The sequence below is a fragment of the Syngnathus acus genome, chromosome 10 (genome assembly GCF_901709675.1).
Source record: "Syngnathus acus chromosome 10, fSynAcu1.2, whole genome shotgun sequence".
Classification (NCBI taxonomy): Eukaryota; Metazoa; Chordata; class Actinopteri; order Syngnathiformes; family Syngnathidae; genus Syngnathus; species Syngnathus acus.
In genome coordinates, this window is record NC_051095.1 from 24,398,560 (window position 1) to 24,416,704 (window position 18,145).

The window sequence follows — 18,145 nt, forward strand, 5'->3', positions numbered from 1 at the left end:
CCATTGATGAAATGAGTAACTGCCTGTAAGGGCCCGGTGATTCCACATCATCTTTCGAGGTATTTTTTTTTTAGTTCTTCCATCTTATTTAGTTCTTCCATCATGTATAACAGTGGTCCCCAACCACCGGGCCGCGGACCGGTACCGGTCCGTGGGTCACTTTGTACCGGGCCGCCAAGCCACACAGAAAAAAAAATAATAATTGTTTTAATCGACGATCAATTAATTCAGGTCAAGACGCTCGTCCCGGCCACGTGACATGTTTCCCCAGTCGAGCCCGCAAAGCTAGCAAAAATGAGTAAGTATTTATTTTGAAAAATATAAAAAAATTGGCGATTCTCTCCCAATTACATCCGTCGGTTCAGGTCAAGACGCTCGTCTCGGTCACGTGACATGTCACCTCAGTTGAGCCCGCGAAGCAAGCAAAAATGAGCAAGAAACAGAGATGTTTGGAAAGCTTCTTCGGAAAGGGAAAAAAGCCCAATGAGGAGACGGAAGAAGAAGAGGCTACGACTTCTCAGAAAAGGAAAGCTGCATTTAAAAGACTATGACGCGCCAAGCCCACTCTGCATAATATGTGGCGACAGGCTAGCTAACGAGGCAATGAAGCCCTCAAAACTGCTTCGGCACATGGAGACCAAGCATCCTGCATTAAAAGACAAACCTTAACCACTTCGGGTGTCATTGTCTCCGATTACGCCTAGATGGGACCGGCTCGTTTCTGAGAAACAAGCTCAGTGCTCCCACTAATTCAATGTAATGGTGAGTTTTATTTTAATGTCGTTTATACTTGTTTTTATGCCAGTCGTATAATTTTATTTCATCGTATTCATATATTTATTATAAATGTATTATTTATTTATATAAATGTATTATTTAGTTATATAAATCTATTATTTATTTATATAAAGGCCGGTCCGCGAAAATATTTCTGACACGTAACCGGTCCGTGGCGCAAAAAAGGTTGGGGATCACTGATGTATAACATACTTTCGGCCATGAAACTCTGAGATGCACTGAAACAGAAGGTACGTTTTTACTTTTAGAAGCATGTGGGTTTAGAAAGTAACATGATGTTACATGTAAGCTAATGTTAGGCTATTGTCATGATATTGTTAAAGAATAAATCTTCAATGATATGTACGAGAGCACCACAACCCAGCACTTCAGCTCCACAAGAAGACCCTAATGTTCCCATTTCACAGCGTAAGCGTAAAGCCAGACTGAATGTGTTGGAATGTTGGTGAAGAAAAGAAAAAAAAAATTGAACATTATGACTGCACAGCAGCATGTACTGTCAAATCCGCACTTATTCCGGTGCCCTCAACATCCTGTTACTAATCGACTTTAGCGCAGCCTTTGACACCGTGAACCACTCAATCCTTCTTCAAAGGCTACGTCAACTAGGTGTTGAGGGCACTACACTCGACTGGCTCACCTCTTATCTCACCAACAGAAACCAGTTTGTCTCTCTCTCCGGCCACACATCCATCCTCTCCCCAGTCGCACAGGGGGTCCCCCAAGGCTCAGTTCTTGGCCCCCTCCTATTCATCTGCTACCTCTTCACCCTTGGTTATGTCATCCGCAAACTCAATCTAGACTTCCACTGTTACGCTGATGACACCCAGATCTACTTACGCACTGCACCCACCTGAAATCCTCCCCTCACCCACCTTGAAACTTGCATCTCTACGATAAAAACATGGCTGACCACAACTTCCTCAAACTCAACAGACACAAAACAGAGCTCCTCCTCATAGGCACTAAGTCCTCCCACAATAAAACTGGACCCATCTCACTCACCATTGACTCCTCAACCATCACTCCCTCCCCTCTGGCATGCAACCTCAGCGTTATCTTCGACCCTACACTGTCCTTCCACGCTCATGTTAGCTAAGTTGTCAAGACCTCCTACTTCCACCTCCGCGGCATCGCCAAAATCTGACACTGCCTCTCTTTCAAATCAAATCAAATCAAATCAAATTTTATTTGCCAAGTTTGAGCCAAGTAGGTGAGGGGCCAGACAAATCACGGCTCAGAAGACCCCTTATGATGAATAAAATATATGGACCTAGTTTTCCCTCGCCCGGACGCAGGTCACCGGGGCCCCCCTCTGGAGCCAGGCCTGGACGTGGGGCTCGAAGGCGAGCGCCTGGTGGCCGGGCCTTCGCCCATGGGGCCCGGCCGGGCACAGCCCGAAAAGAAAACGTGGGTCCCCCTTCCGATGGGCTCACCACCTGTAGGAGGGGCCAAAGGGGTCGGGTGCAAAGCGAGCTGGGCGGCGACCAAAGGCAGGGACCTTGGCGGTCCGATCCCCGGCTGCAGAAGCTGGCTCTTGGGACATGGAATGTCAACTCTCTGGCTGGAAAGGAGCCCGAACTGGTGTGCGAGGGAGAAAGGTTCCGACTAGACATAGACGAACTTGCCTCCTCACATAGTTTGGGCTCTGGTACAAGCCCTCTCGAGAGGGGCTGGACTCTCTTCCACTCTGGAGTTGCACAAGGTGAGAGGCGTCGAGCAGGTGTGGGCATACTTATTGCCCCCCGGCTGGGCGCCTGCACATTGGGGTTCGTCCCGGTGAACAAGAGGGTAGCCTCCCTCCGCCTTCGGGTGGGGGGACAGGTCCTGACTGTTGTGAGTGCCTATGCACCGAACAGCAACTGAGAGTACCCACCCTTTTTGGCGTCCTTAGAAGAAGTGCTGGAGAGTGCTCCTTCTGGGGACTCTATCGTTCTACTGGGTGACTTCAATGCTCACGTGGGCAATGACAGTGAGACCTGGAAGGGCGTGATTGGGAGGAATGGCCCCTCCAATCTGAACCCGAGCGGTGTTCTATTATTGGACTTCTGTGCTCAACACGGATTGTCAATAATGAACACCATGTTCAAACATAAGGATGTCCGTGTGTGCACTTGGCACCAGGACACCCTAGGCCGCAGTTCAGTGATCGACTTTGTAGTCGTGTCATCGGATTTGCGGCCGCATGTTTTGGACACTCGGGTGAAGAGAGAGGCAGAGCTGTCAATTGATCACCACCTGGTGGTGGGTTGGCTCCGATGGTGGGGGAAGATGCCGGTCCGACCTGGCAGACCCAAACGCTCTGTGAGGGTCTGCTGGGAACGTCTAGCAGAATCCCCTGTCAGGAAGAGCTTCAACTCTCACCTCCGGCAGAGCTTTTCCCACGTCCCGGGGGAGGTGGGGGACATTGAATCCGAGTGGACCATGTTCCGTGCCTCCATTGTTGAGGCAGCCGACCGGAGCTGTGGCTGTAAGGTGGTTGGTGCCTGTTGTGGCGGCAATCTCCGAACCTGCTGGTGGACACCGGCAGTAAGGGATGCCGTCAAGTCCTATCGGGCCGTTTTGGCCTGTGGGACTCAGGAGGCAGCTGACAGGTACCGGATGTCCAAGCGGAACGCGGCTTCGGCATTCGCTGATGCAAAACACGGGCGTGGGAGGAGTTTGGCGAGGCCATGGAGAATGACTTCCGGGCGGCTTTGAGGAGATTCTGGTCCACCATCCGGTGTCTCAGGAGGGGGAAGCAGTGCACCGTCAACACTGTTTACAGGAGATGGCATGCTGCTGACCTCAACTTGGGACGTCGTGAGTCGGTGGGGAGAATACTTCGAAGACCTCCTCCGACATGCCTTCCATTGTGCAAGCAGGGCCTGGAGACTCTGAGGTGGACTCTCCAATCTCTGGGGTTGAAGTCACTGAGGTAGTTAAAAAACTCCTCGGGGGCAAGGCCCCGGGGTGGATGAGATCCGCCCGGAGTTTTTAAAGGCTCTGGATGTTGTGGGGCTCTCCTGGCTGACACGCCTCTGCAACATCGCGTGGACATCGGGGACGGTATCTCTGGATTGGCAGACTGTGGTGGTGGTTCCCCTCTTTAAGAAGGGGGACCGGAGGGTGTGTTCCAACTACAGAGGAATCACACTCTTCAGACTCCCTGGTAAGGTCTATTCAGGGGTGCTGGAGAGTAGGGTCTGTCGGGAGGTCAAACCTCGGATTCAGGAGGAGCAGTGTGGCTTTCGTCCTGGCCGTGGAACAGTGGACCAGCTCTACACCCTCGGCAGGATCCTCGAGGGGGCATGGGAGTTCGCTCAACCAGTCCACATGTGTTTTGTGGACTTGGAGAAGGCGTTCGACCGTGTCTCTCGGGAAGTTCTGTGGAGGGTGCTTCGGGAGTACGGGGTGCCGAGCCAACTGATAAGGGCGGTTCGGTCCCTGTATCACCGAGTTTGGTCCGCATTTGGCAGTAAGTCATATTTGTTCCCAGTGAGGGTTGGACTCCGCCAAGGCTGCCCTTTGTCACCGATTCTGTTCATAACTTTTATGGACAGAATTTATAGGCGCAGCCGAGGCGTTGAGGGTGTCCGGTTTGGGGACCTCAGCATTGCGTCTGCTTTTTGCAGATCACGTGGTGCTGTTGGCTTCTTCAAGCCGTGATCTGCAGCTCTCACTAGAGCGGTTCGCAGCCGAGTGTGAAGCGATCCGGATGAGGGTCAGCACATCCAAGTCCATGGTCCTCGGCCGGAAAAGGGTGGAATGCCCTCTCCGGATCGGGGATGAGATCCTGCCCCAAGTGGAGGAGTTCAAGTATCTTGGGGTATTGTTCACGAGTGAGGGCAAGATGGAGCGCGAGATCGACAAGCGGATCGGTGCAGCGTCGGCAGTAATGCGGACTCTGTACTGGTCTGTCGTGGTGAACAGAGAGCTGAGCCAAAAGGCAAAGCTCTCAATTTACCCGTCGATCTACGCTCCTACCCTCACTTATGGTCACGAGCTATGGGTCCTGACCGAAAGAACGAGATCCAGGTTACAAGCAGCCGAAATGAGTTTCCTCCGCAGGGTGTCCGGGCTCTCCCTTAGAGATAAGGTGAGAAGCTCGGTCATCCGGGAGAGACTCGGAGTAGAGCCGCTGCTCCTCCACGTTGAGAGGAGCCAGGTGAGGTGGCTCAGGCATCTCATCAGGATGCCTCCTGGACGCCTCCCTGGGGAGGTGTTCCGGGCATGTCCCACGGGTAGGAGACCCCGTTGACGACCCAGGATGCGCTGGAGAGACTATGTCTCTCAGCTGGCCTGGGAACATCTTGGGATCCCCCGGGATGAGCTGGATGAAGTGGCTGGGGAGAGGGAAGTCTGGGAGTCCCTCCTAAAGCTGCTGCCCCCGCGACCCGACCCCGGCTAAGCGGAAGAAGATGGATGGATGGATGAAGTTTGAGCATGCCAAACAAGGAATTTGACTCCGGTACATCTCACTCATCTCAATATTTAGGTAGCTAACAACATTCGGGACAGCATGTGCAAAAATTGACAATTATTCTCAAACATCCCCTGATCTTAAACTCCCAAGGAAAAACTCAAAACTCCTACTAGGGGAAATGAGAAACCTTGGGAAGAGACCACAGATGGGAGGATCTCTCTTCCAGGATGACTTGGCTGCAATGGATGCAGAGAGGACACATAGTACAAATAACATAGACAATTTAAAGATGAGGCGTTGAGAGCAGCATATTATTGCACAACAATGTCTCTGAGACTCCAAGAGTGGTGTGAGTTCATCAGAGTGACAGCCTGGGGGAAGAAGCTGTCTCTATGTCTGCTGGTTTGGGCGTACAGCGCTCTTTACCGCCGTCCGGAGGGGAGTAGTTCAAACAGACTGCAACTGGTCCTGGACAGGTACAAGTCTCGGATAGATGGGAGGTTGGTCCCGATTATATTTTCTGCAGTCCTGACTGTCCATTGCAGTCTGTGCTTGTCGTGTTTGGTGGCTGATCCAAACCAGACAGTGATGGAGGTGCAGAGGATGGACTGGGTGATGGCAGTATAGAAGGTCTTCAGAAGCTCCTGTGGCAGGTTGAACTTCCTGAGCTGTCTTAGAAAGTACAGCCTCTCCTGGGCCTTCTTCCGGACAGAGTCTATGTGGCTGGTCAATTTCAGGTCCCGAGAGATTGTGGATCCCAGGAACTTAAAGGTGTCTGTGGAGAGAATAGTATTACTGTGGATAGTGAGGGGTGAAAGTGGTGAAGGGTCTTGCCTGAAATCCACTGTCATCTCCACGGTCTTGAGCGGGTTCAGCTCTAGGTGGTTTTGGCTGCACCAGTGGACCAGCCGCTCCACCTACTGTCTGTACACAGTTTCGTCACCGTCCCGGATCAGTGCGATGAGAGTAGTGTCGTCCGCCGAGAGGGCGCGTACTGCGCCGAGAGGGCGCACGCGCGCGCTGTGCCGAGAAGGCGCTGCGCCGAGTGGCCGCTGTGCCGAGAGCGCGCCACATGGCACTGCGCCGACAGGGCACCACGCGGCGCCAAAAGGGAGCTGCGTGGCTCCCTCTCGGTGCGGTGCGCTCTATCATCGATGCGGAGTTTGGTCCGCATTTTCGGCACTAAGTCGGATTTGTTCCAGTGAGGGTTGGACTCTGCCAAAGCTGCCCTTTGTCACCGATTCTGCTCATAATTTTTATGGACAGAATTTCTAGGCGCAGCCGAGGTGTTGAGGGCGTCCGGTTTGGGGACCTCACCATAAGGTCTTTGCTTTTTGCAAACGACGTGGTGGTGTTGGCTTCTTCAAGCTGTGATCTCCAGGTCTCACTCGAGCAGTTCGCAGCTGAGTGTGAAGCCGTTGGGATCGACCATTGCGCGCGGCCGTTCCAATCGGCCATTCCGATCGGCCATTCCGATCGGCCATTGCAGTTTCAACCGAGAGGAAGTGTGCGGCTTTTGAGCGGCCGTTGCGCGTGGCCGTTGCGATTGGCCATTGCGCGCGGCCGTTCGATTGGCCATTGCGCGCGGTCATTGCGCTCCTATTGGAGCGCCTCTGTGGGAATGTCGCCCTCCGGCCAAAGCCCAAAAGTAAATGAGCGCAGTGAGGTGCGGTGAGGTTCATGACTGGGGAGGCACTGACGTCACCCCCCCCGGTAAAATTTGTCCGGCACCTAACCGTGTCACAAAAAAAGTTGGGGAACGCTGCTCTAGTGTGGCGTATTCATTATTTAATTTGAACTATTTTAATTAAAATCTCATATCAGCAGTCTTCACACATAAAAACACTCAATAAAGCACATGAAATCAAAAACTTGTTTTCGATCGTGCGCACCACTGTGTTCCAAAGTCCTGTTGTCCGAATCAAACCTTTTAACTCCGTAGTTGGTCTTCCTTTACTGATGCCCTCCTGCTTCGACCGAAAATCCATAGTTGAAAATCGTTTGGATATGTAATCCTCCATTGTAAAACGAAATGTAAAAACGGAAAAAAACAAAAACAAAAAAAGCAAATGTAAATCGAAACAAATGGACGACTGCTCCTCAGTTGTTCACTGTAAATTTGAACTGGAGATCTCTTATTCTACAAGTAGGCGCATGAAGCATCCCGGGATCACTAGCACCCCCTGCCATAAAGCTGGAGAACCTTTTTTCGTAGCCCCCATAAGATCTCTTTTCAAAGCCGTTTTGTTCATCTAAAGAAACACAACGTTACAGACAGATGACAAAGAACACAAGATATTATATACACCAGCTTAACTACGGAAATTAATTAATATAGCCACAGTGTTTGAACACTTAAACAGCGACATAAAGACAGAGAGCAGTTCAGTTTAACTGCATAGCCTGTCAACATCGGCAGCCGTGTGATTACGCAATCCTCAGAGGAGGCTAGACAGGACGTTGGCTCCTCCGAGCGAATCATCTTCGGTTTTAAAATAACTACAAAAATTCAGCAATTTTGGTTCAAAATGATACAAAATTATTGAAATTAAAAGGAAAATGACTTTGTAATAAAACCAATTGAATTTGGTTTTCCGCTTTTCATGATGGCAGGGGAGGCATAGCCTCCCCTGACCGCACGTCTCTGTCTATGAGGCAGCAGCACACCCAATTGTGCAGAATTTGTACTTGTGTCTCGCAAGCAATTCACGTTGGGGAGTTACTGGTCACTGTCCTGTTTCGTACTGTCACTGTTTTTCAACCATTTCATGGCAAAATAAAGTGGGGAATATCATACTGTCACTGTCACACTCACTCGCGCATTCCTCCTCCAGCACGGCTCTTCACGCTCAGTCACAAACTATCAGAGTTATCCACAACAACACCTAAAAGTTTAAAGTTTACTTACCAGGACCCGACTCTGCATTGTAGTCCAGGGTAGAATCAAATCCAAGTTTGTTATTGTGTTCATAATATACGGCGGGGCCTCCAGCAAAGAGCTTGGCTGGAGGCCCCGCCCCCCACTTGGCTGGGGCAAACGGCTTTCATTTTTAGATGGCTACAGAGATAAAAGGTAACGGCGTAGTGGTGTTATGATCATTCGCAATGAACATTCGCATCACATTTTGTTTGGAAGAAGGATTTTCTTCTTTTCTTTTCAAAAAGAAATACAGTCAAACCTCGGTTTTCAAACGTCCCGGTTCTCGAGCAAATCGGAATTTGAACAAAAATTTCAAGATTTTTTTGCTTCGGTTGTCGAAAGATTTCGGAGGTCGAACCTCGTGAGATGAGCCGAGAGGACCTGAGAAAACCTGACCGCGCGGCCCGGATGCCGACTGACTCCGTTGTTATTGTATTTTCGTTACTTTGAGGATTGTATTAACCCCTAATCATGCCTCCAAAGAAAGCAAGTCGGAGCAGTAAAGCCATCGTAAAACACAAAGACGCTCTTAAAGCAATGCGACAGTGAGCACCCGGCGCGCTGCGGTTGCGCAATCGGACCAAATTAAGCTCCCCCTGCGCACTGAGGTCCACTTAAATTTTGGAACATCAGGACTTTAAAAATATTTTCTAAATTTCAGCGATGGCTCCGTCACCGTAATGCGACCAACGCATTGCAGTTGCGCAGTTGGCGGCGCGCTACGGTTGCGCGTTCGGCGGTGCGCTGCAGTTGACATTTCAAATGTCAATACAGACAAAAATTCGCAAATGAAAAATACTTAAAAAAGGCGTTTTTTTTTTTTTTTTAGTCTTGGAACGGATTTTTTTTTTCTTTATTTGTAATGGGAAAGAAAGATTTGGAATTCGAACGATTCACTTCTCGAACCGCCTTCATGAACGGATTGTGGTCGAAAACCGAGGTTTGACTTTGTAACGATTATTCTGACAGCTTGCGTGTGACTGCCGTAGAGTGAATGCAGAGTGCGCATGCGTGAGGAGTTGCTTGCCAATGAAGGTTGGAGCGGCCGCCAGGCTTATCTGCTTTTAAACATCGCGTAAGTAGCAAAGAAAATGGTGCAAAATAAAACAAGGGCTGTAGTGCATAAGCACTAGCTCCCTGTTATACGTTGTTGGCCCGCTGGCTTCCTCCTTCGACGTGATTGTGTATGCAACGCCGTCCTTGGAGAATCCGTCACATGCATTCAAACTGCCAACAACAGTATGAGCAGCAAAATTGCGCCAAATGCTTCAAGTGCACAGACACAATGCAAGGCAGCTTCTGAAGAAATCACCAGAAGAAAGTACAAGTGCCCTTGTTTTCTTTCTGTATTTTCTTGACAAAATCTTCACAGTAAGTTGATTTTTTTCCCCAAAAAAATTCTGCTTCAAAATACCTCAAGAATAAAGACTTATATAACACTTTAACAATCTTTTTTAACTGTTCTTTTTTTTTTTTGGTTTATTTTTGTTTTCCTTTTTATGTGGGAGCCCTTTCATGCAAATGCAAACCACAACTCACCCTCCTCTGAAGATGTGTGTGAAGCTGTGTGTGACATTGAGCAACCAAACGACCTGGGGTAGGAGATTTTTTGAGCCTCTATTCATATTACTGATAAAAATTAACATTGACATTCATAAAAACAATAAAAGCATCCATTATATTTTAACTTGTTGGGATGCACTTCATTCATTCATTCATTGAGTTACACTTCAAAGAGTACACAAGTTTTCATGATGATCTCATGATGATAACATGGTTTGCTGTTTGGTATTCTGTGCATCCAACAACCCAGAAGCTTAGCTTTTGGCTTTGGCATGTTAGCCTGGCACTGATGGTCATCCCTAAGGCGTGGCAAACCTGAGCAGACAAACAGTTTGAATGAACCAATCAGCAAAGAGCAAATATGACATTGAGGTAGGGTGACCAGATTTGGGTTTCTGAAAAAGAGGACACCTTTTTTTTTTGGGGGGGGGGGGGTCTTTTGTGTCATGTTATGACACAAATGACATGGTGTCTGTATAACAATTGCATTTATTGGCCAGAATAACAAAACAACATATATACAATAACAATAACATATTTACACTAACAAAAACATGTGTACACTGACATTTTTTAGTTTTATAGTGGTACACTAAGTAAAAAAAGACAAGAAATACGGCCATCGGTACAGCATTTGAAGAAATAAAAAGGGCTTCTCTTCAGTCCTCCTCTTGATGGGTGCAACGGCACCTTTATTCGCCACAGACACAGTCGTATGCAAATGTTTGGGCACCCTGATCATTTTCATGATTTTCCTTTATAAAGCATTGGTTGTTCGGATCAGCAATTTCAGTTAAATATATCACATAGCAGACAAACAGACAGATTGCACACTTTCTGTAAATCATATAAACTTCATTTTAGTTCTCAAATATCACTGTTTTCGTCTGCTATATGATATACCGTAATTTTTGGACGAAAAGTCGCTCCGGAATATACGTCGCATCAGCCATAAAATGCACAATAAAGTGAAAAAAAACATATATAAGTCGCTCTGGAGTATAAGTCGCATTTTGGGGGCTAATTTATTCGACAAAATCCAACACCAAGAACAGACATGAACAAGCAACAACAGGCTAAACGATACGGTATGCTAATGTCACAAACACAAACGAGGAGCTGAGAACGGGCCTGACGTAACATTCAGAGTTATTCAAATAACTATTACATAAATAACACGTTTATCAAACCATCTGTGTCACTCCAAATCATTAAATCCATCGATCGTTCTTTGTCAACAATGCCGTGCGCCGCGCCGCTGACGGCGGTTGCAGTTCAAATTATTCCACAGGCCCATATAACGATATATAAAGTATATATTAAATAACTATCACATAAACAACAATACTATCAAACCATCTGTGTCACTCCAAATCTTTAAATCTATCGATCAAATTCCTCGTCCTTTATGTCAACAACGCCGCGCATGCGCCGCTGACGTCAGCCTCGTGAGTCAGTTGCGACTCCTTTTATTCCACAGATCTAGGTGTGTCTGACTTCATAACACCAAGTCGGGTTGTTGTGATGCGTCTAGTGTGTCGGTGGAGTGCCCAGTGCATGTCACTTCTCACTGTCAACCCTCACCGCTGGCTAGCAGTATGCGAACGGGAGAGCCGAGTGCGTAAGTCTCTCCCTGCCAGTACATAGCCTCTCTAACAGCAAGCCCTATGTAGTGCCTCCACGCGGCGACACATGGTAACTGGGTACAACACGGACCCAGGCTAAACTACAAGGGACTCGGAGGAGGTTTGGCCCCTAGACGTGCGGCACGCAGGCCCACCGGTGTGTGGACACGCCCTGGTGCCCACGAACCAGCCCCCAACTATGGGTTAAATAGTACCACTGCCCAGTGGGCTCCTCGGGAGAGGAATGGGCTAAGGGAGTCAACCCCGACAGAAAATCAATTTCCCCTTGGGTTGGTGTCAGGAAGGGCATCCGGCTGTAAAAAGTTTTGCTCCAAAAATTCTCAGTATGGCTAGACAAAGACAGGAGAGGCGGGGTACAGCCTTAAGTACTCCGTGGGCATTTTCATCAGCCTACGACAAAAAGAATGATGGAAAAGGAGGCCAAACCGCAGGTAGATTATATGACGGCCCTCAGCCCGATGGACTGCGGGGAGGCCTGAACCGGAACAGAGAGGGGCAGGAGGTACGTGTTAGGGTGGCTACATGGAACATCGGCAGCATGTCACACCGATCGGGGGAGGTGGTTGAGGCTCTACACAGGAGAAGGGTGGATGTCTGCTGTGTCCAGGAGTCGAGATGGAAGGGTGGAAGTGCAAGGATGCTGGGTGCAATCGGCAGAAGGTACAAGTTCTTCTGGCAAGGCTGCAACGAAGGGACTGGTGGTGTTGGAGTACTTATTGCTGAAAAGTGGATAGATCAAGTGCTAAGCATTAGCAGGGTAAATGAGCGGATCATCGTTGTGAAGTTGATCGTTGGGAAGCGTCTGACAAACGTAATTTCAATCTATGCCCCTCAAGTTGGCAGAAGTCAGGACGAGAAGGATGCGTTCTGGGACAAGGCCATCATGGTGCTGTCAGGGATCCCCCAGATTGAGGTTATAATTCTGGGAGGTGATCTGAATGGACACGTGGGGAGGGAGTCAGATGGCTTTGAGGGGGTACATGGGGGACAGGGGTACGGCATGCGGAACGCAGAGGGAGAGAGGATCCTGGAGTTCGGCGACGCACTGGAGCTGGTGCTGTGCAACACGCTTTTCAAGAAGGACGAAGCCAAATTAGTAACATACAGTTCGGGTGGCTGCAAGAGCACAATAGATTACATCATGGTCAGAAAGGAGGACCGCGTCCTGGTCAGGGATGCCAAGGCAATCCCCGGAGAAGAGTGTGTGTCTCAGCATCGCCTGGTCATCGGAGACCTAACTCTGCGGATCAAGAAGGTGGGGGCTAAGAAGCATCCTCCCAAGTTGAAGGTGTGGAAGCTACATAGCGGAGGGAATAAAAACGAGTTTAGGGAGAAGATTGAGCATATAGCAGAAGAAGTGGAGGAGATGATGGAGTCGGGTGGTGTGGATGGCAAGTGGCAGGCAATGAAGAAGGCTCTGCTTAAAGCCACAGAGGAGGTGTGCGGATGGTCAAAGGGTAAAGCAAGACAAAGAGAGACATGGTGGTGGAATGACAGCGTCGAAAGAGCGGTGAATGAGAAGAGGAGGAGCCATAAAGTATGGAAGAAATCTAAAAGGGAGGCAGACCGAGTGCGGTATGTAGAGGCAAGGAGGGCGTCACGGACAGCAGTGTGGGAGGCCCAAGAGACCAAGAGGAAAGAATTTGCAAGTGAATTGGAGAGTGAAAGAGGACAAAAGAGCTTCTTCAAGATAGCGAAGCAAATGGTTAAGGAGAGGCGTGATGTGACCGGTGCAAACTGTGTGAAGGATGAGGATGGCAACATCGTGACAGACAACAGAAGAGTGAAGGAAGTATGGCGAAGGTACATGGAGAAGCTGCTGAATGTGGAGAATGACTGGGATGGTGAGGCGGGATGCGACGAAGTGGAGGGTGAATGTGGCCCGATCACACGGACAGAAGTGGGAAAAGCCATGAAGGCCATGAAGGATGGAAAGGCAGCTGGACCATCTGGAGTGGTGGCAGAGATGCTAAAGGCAGCGGGAGACGTCGGTGTGCAGTGGATGACCGACCTGTGTAACAGTGTCATCGCTGAGGGGCACATTCCGGAGGACTGGACAAGAAGCGTCCTGGTGCCTCTATTCAAAGGGAAGGGGGACCCACTCGCATGCGGGTCATACAGGGCCATAAAGCTGCTGGAGCATGGAATGAAGTTATTAGAGAGGGTGTTGGAAAAGAGGGTGAGGACACGGGTAAAGGTGGACGAGATGCAGTATGGCTTCATGCCTGGTAAAGGTACAACAGACGCAATTTTTGTCATCCGACAGATGCAAGAGAAGCACCAGGAGAAGAGGAAGAGGTTGTACTTCGCTTTTGTCGACCTGGAAAAAGCGTTCGACAGGGTGCCAAGGGAGGTGGTGAGGTGGGCCCTAAGGAAGTCGGGTGTGATGTACGAGGTGGTGGACAGCTTCTGCTACCTTGGAGACATGCTTAACGCTGATGGGGGGGTGGACCTAGCAGTGACCACAAGGGTGAGAAGCGGGTGGAAGAAATTCAGGGTACTCATGCCCTTCTTAACATCTAAGGCCCCATCCCTGAAGATGAGAGGCCAAGTGTACTCAGCCTGTGTCAGAAGTAGTATGACGTACGGAAGTGAGGCATGGGCCCTGAAAACAGAACATGAAGACAAACTAAACAGAGCAGAAATGAGGATGATCAGATGGATGTGTGGTGTGTCAATGAGGGAGGAAAAGACCAGTGCAGAGCTGAGACAGAAGATGGGAGTGGAGGCCATAGTGGATGTGGTGAGGAGAGGCAGACTGCGATGGTACGGACATGTAGTGAGGAAGGACGAGAACGACTGGGTGAAGAAAGTTATGTCGTATAACGTAGAGGGAACAAGACCCAGTGGCCGACCTAAAAAGACCTGGCAGATGACCGTGGCAGCCGACATGAAGGCACTCGGCATCAACCACGAGATGGCCATGGACCGTTCCCGGTGGAAGAAGGCCATATCGAGAACCCAGTCCAACCCAGCGGCGCCTGGAAAGCGGACTTTAAAACGATGATGATGATGATGATAGTATATAAATATATTGTAGCATTAACAAAGTACCAGGAAAGACGTGGATTTGGTAAACGGCTCTTTATTTAACAAAACAAGAGTTCAACGAGCCAACAACTACTGAACTGTAACGATAAAATAATCAAGTTGCTACAAGAAATAAAATATATATCAAATAACTATAACATAAATAACAAGTTTTTCAAACCTTCTGCGTCACTCCAAATCATTAAATCCTTCAAACTCTTCATCCTCCGTGTCACTTACAAACAAAGCCGCTACTGATGCCGGTAGTACGTGGGGCCCTTCGTCATCTCCGTCGCTGACGTCAGACTCCTCGTCAGTTTCAATTGGAATTGGAATTTTCTGAATCCTGAAAGAATGATTTTGGGTGTAACCAAAGGCCATGCTCTGTCGATCATCCAATGACGCCCAGGAATGTTGCACGTCGCATTCTCCCGGTTGCCGTGAAGCTGTGCTCTCCGTCTATCATCCACTGCTCCCACAGGTTACGCAGAACTGCTTTAAAGCTTCTATTCACGGAGACGTCAAGTGGCTGGAGTATTTTAGTGCAGCCTCCAGGGATGATGGCAGGTATAGAGTTGAGGTTTTTTAATTTCTCTTTTATCTGTGGCGTGATGTGCGCTCGCATGCTGTCCATCACAAGCAGAGCTTTGTTCGCTCTGAAGAAGCCATCCGGACGCCTAGTGTAGCACTTTGTAAGCCACAAGTTCATCTTTTCTTGATCCATCCACGCTTTCTCATTTACGGCGACAGTAACTGAGGGGGATTGGATTTTTGGCATAGTTTTTCGTTTAAAAATGACCATTGGTGGCAATTTTGATCCATCTCCGCAACATGCCAGCACCACTATCAAGTGTGATTTTTCATGACCAGTTGTTTGTATATTAACACTCCTCTGCCCTTTTTCTGCAACACTTTGACCCATGGGAATGTCAAACATGAGGGGGATCTCGTCCATGTCAATAATATGATCCGGTGTCACGTCGTGCTCACTTACATGCTTCTTAATGAACTCACGAAAACAGTCGATCTTTACTTGGAAGTCTGCTGTGAGTGTTTGGGACATTCTGGGATGTTCTTGCTCTGATAGAGAGGTGAATGCGTTGCATGAAGCAATAACACCAAGAATGTCCTCCTTGAAAATCTTTTTAATTCATCTCCTTGGCAAGCACCTGGGCATGGATTGAGACGTGATTGCGTTGCATGAAGCAATAACAAGAAGATCCTCTCATTACAAAGTCATTTATATTCATGATTTTGGCAAATACCTGGGCGTGGAGACGCAACTGCACTGTTGATAAACCTCTCCCAGCAGCACGTTGTTCAAGCACCCATGTACAAACTCGTTCTTCGGCCTGTGGCTGTAATATTCTGTACTCACGTCCGCTGGTCTAGGGTTGTAACTGCGCTCTACGTGTCCCTTTGTGCTGTCCTGCCGCTTTTTCCATGGAGAACTCTTTGAAGTCTTCCGACTGATTGCATGAACAGTTTGTGGGAATGTGTTGCCGCTAGCCATGGTTTTCAGCTGTGCCTGTGCCATATCATGCGACCTGGCAATGTCTATTGCTCTCTCCAGCGTTAGGGTGGAGCCTACATTCAGAAGCTTCTCTCTGATTTTGGGTGAGTAAATTCCAAAAACGAACCGGTCTCTTAGCATCTCCTCTCTATTTGCATAATTGCAATCTTGCACAAGCAGTCTCAACTCTGTCAAAAACTGTTCTAGTGGCTCATTTGCTGCCTGTTTCCTCTCGGAAAATGTGTAACGTGCAAAAATCTCATTCTTTTTCGGCATAACATATGCTTCAAAGCCATCATAGCATGTTTTCAGTACCTTCCGTTCACGTTCTGTGAATGTCCAAGTGTAGTAGATATCTCTACCTTTGTCACCGACCCAGAGAAGTAGGTAGCTGCACCACTCTTCCTCTTCTTTCGCCTTGAACAGACCAGAAAACATGACTGGTGCAGGGACTCCAGCGATGTCCATCTTGTCCTTTCTTCTCTTCTATTATCTTCGTATCCACTTCTGACACCATGTAATATTCTGTACTCACTCTAGGTACAATATGTATAAGGACGACGACATGCAAAACTAATCTTTTAATGAAGATTGCGGGAGCAGGAAAACATGCTGCATTCCTTCCAACCTCTGGCCACGTCACTACGTGCTGCGTCATCTTAATGCTACGGACCAATCAGGCAAGACATTTGGTACATACCAAATACGACAGGCTAACGTTACTGGACTGGCATTCCGAACATATTCTAAGAGAATATTACGTGGCCACTTAGCTTTTAGCCCGCGATTAGCCTTTTTTGTTTTCTTGATTTCACTAAGGGTAACCTCCGCTTTTCGCCAATCCCTTACAAGTTTCTCGCTAACTCCAAACTTTCTTTCTGCTGCTCGATTACTGTTTTCGGCTGCATATTTTACAACTTGCAGTTTGTAACCTGCAGAATATGAGTTTCTTTTTGGTGCCATTTTTGTTAACCCTTCCCAGTTTTTGAGTCACGGCCAATGGTGAAATTTAGAGCGCCCTCATCCAGTTTAGTCTGAAATCAACTATGTATTTCTTTTTTCAGTTGTAGTTTTTTGTTTTGTTTATTTGTTTGTTTCATGGACTTGTATATGGCGCTTTAAAGTGTTAATTGCTTTATTTGATTTTTTTTATCGATTTTTCATGTTTTGAATATGTTCAAGATAAAGATAAAATAACATGTAAAGTGATCAACTATACTAAAAATAACATGTGAAGTGGTCAAATATACTAGTAAGTAAAAAATTCACATATAAGTCGCTCCTCAGTATAAGTCGCCCCCCACCCAAACTATGAAAAAAAACCGCGACTTATAGTCCGAAAAATACAGTAATTAACTGAAATTGCTGATTCTAACAACCAATGATTTATGAAGAAAATCTTGAAAATGATTAGGGGTGCCCAAACTTTTGCATACAACTGTATGTACAATAAGTGCCTGCCTTGCATGTCAAGCACTCGGCTTCATAAGGAATTTTTTTATTCAACTCCTCCGTGAACGTGCATTTTCGTTTTGGCGAAAGCACGGGGAGTTTTTTATTCAACCCCTCCGTGAACGTGCATTTTCGTTTCGGCATTGCTTGTAAACACTGTGTAGACTGGCCAACCTACCCTACTTCGTAGCAAAGTGACAAGATTTGAGGAGAAGGGCGTGACTTATTTTCAAACGATACAGAAAAACCTGGAATTGAGTGAAATGGAACGGAGTGGCAAATCTATTGACAATGTACTGTACATGTATGTATTATGTTTGAGGCAGTCCAACAAAATCCCGGACGATTTTGAAATTCCCCCCAGACATTTTTTTAGGGCTCAAAGGTAGGACATGTCCGGGAAAAAGGGGACGTCTGGTGACCCTACGTTGAGGAAAGAAATCCACATCTTTTTTTGAAATAGTTGCTTCCAGTGCCGACAGCTGCTTGAGTTTTGAGGACACTTATGTGTTTCTAGTTATTCAAAACTGAGTTTAATGCTGAACTAAACAAACTATGCCATTTTGCTGAAACATTGCTCACAAAGGATTTGTCAAGACAAGTAAACAAATTTGATTTGTTGGTTCATTTTGAGCCGGGCCGAGCCGCAGTGAATGGCCCACCTCACCAGACTCAATCGCTGGTACAGCACTGGATCTGGCTTGCCAGTCTATTGGCAGTTAGGCGTACCTTTGCATGACTGGAGGGGATCTTCACTTAATTTCCAATAGGGGAATCTAGTGATGAGGCGGCATCATTTAGTGTAAATTCAATTAAAA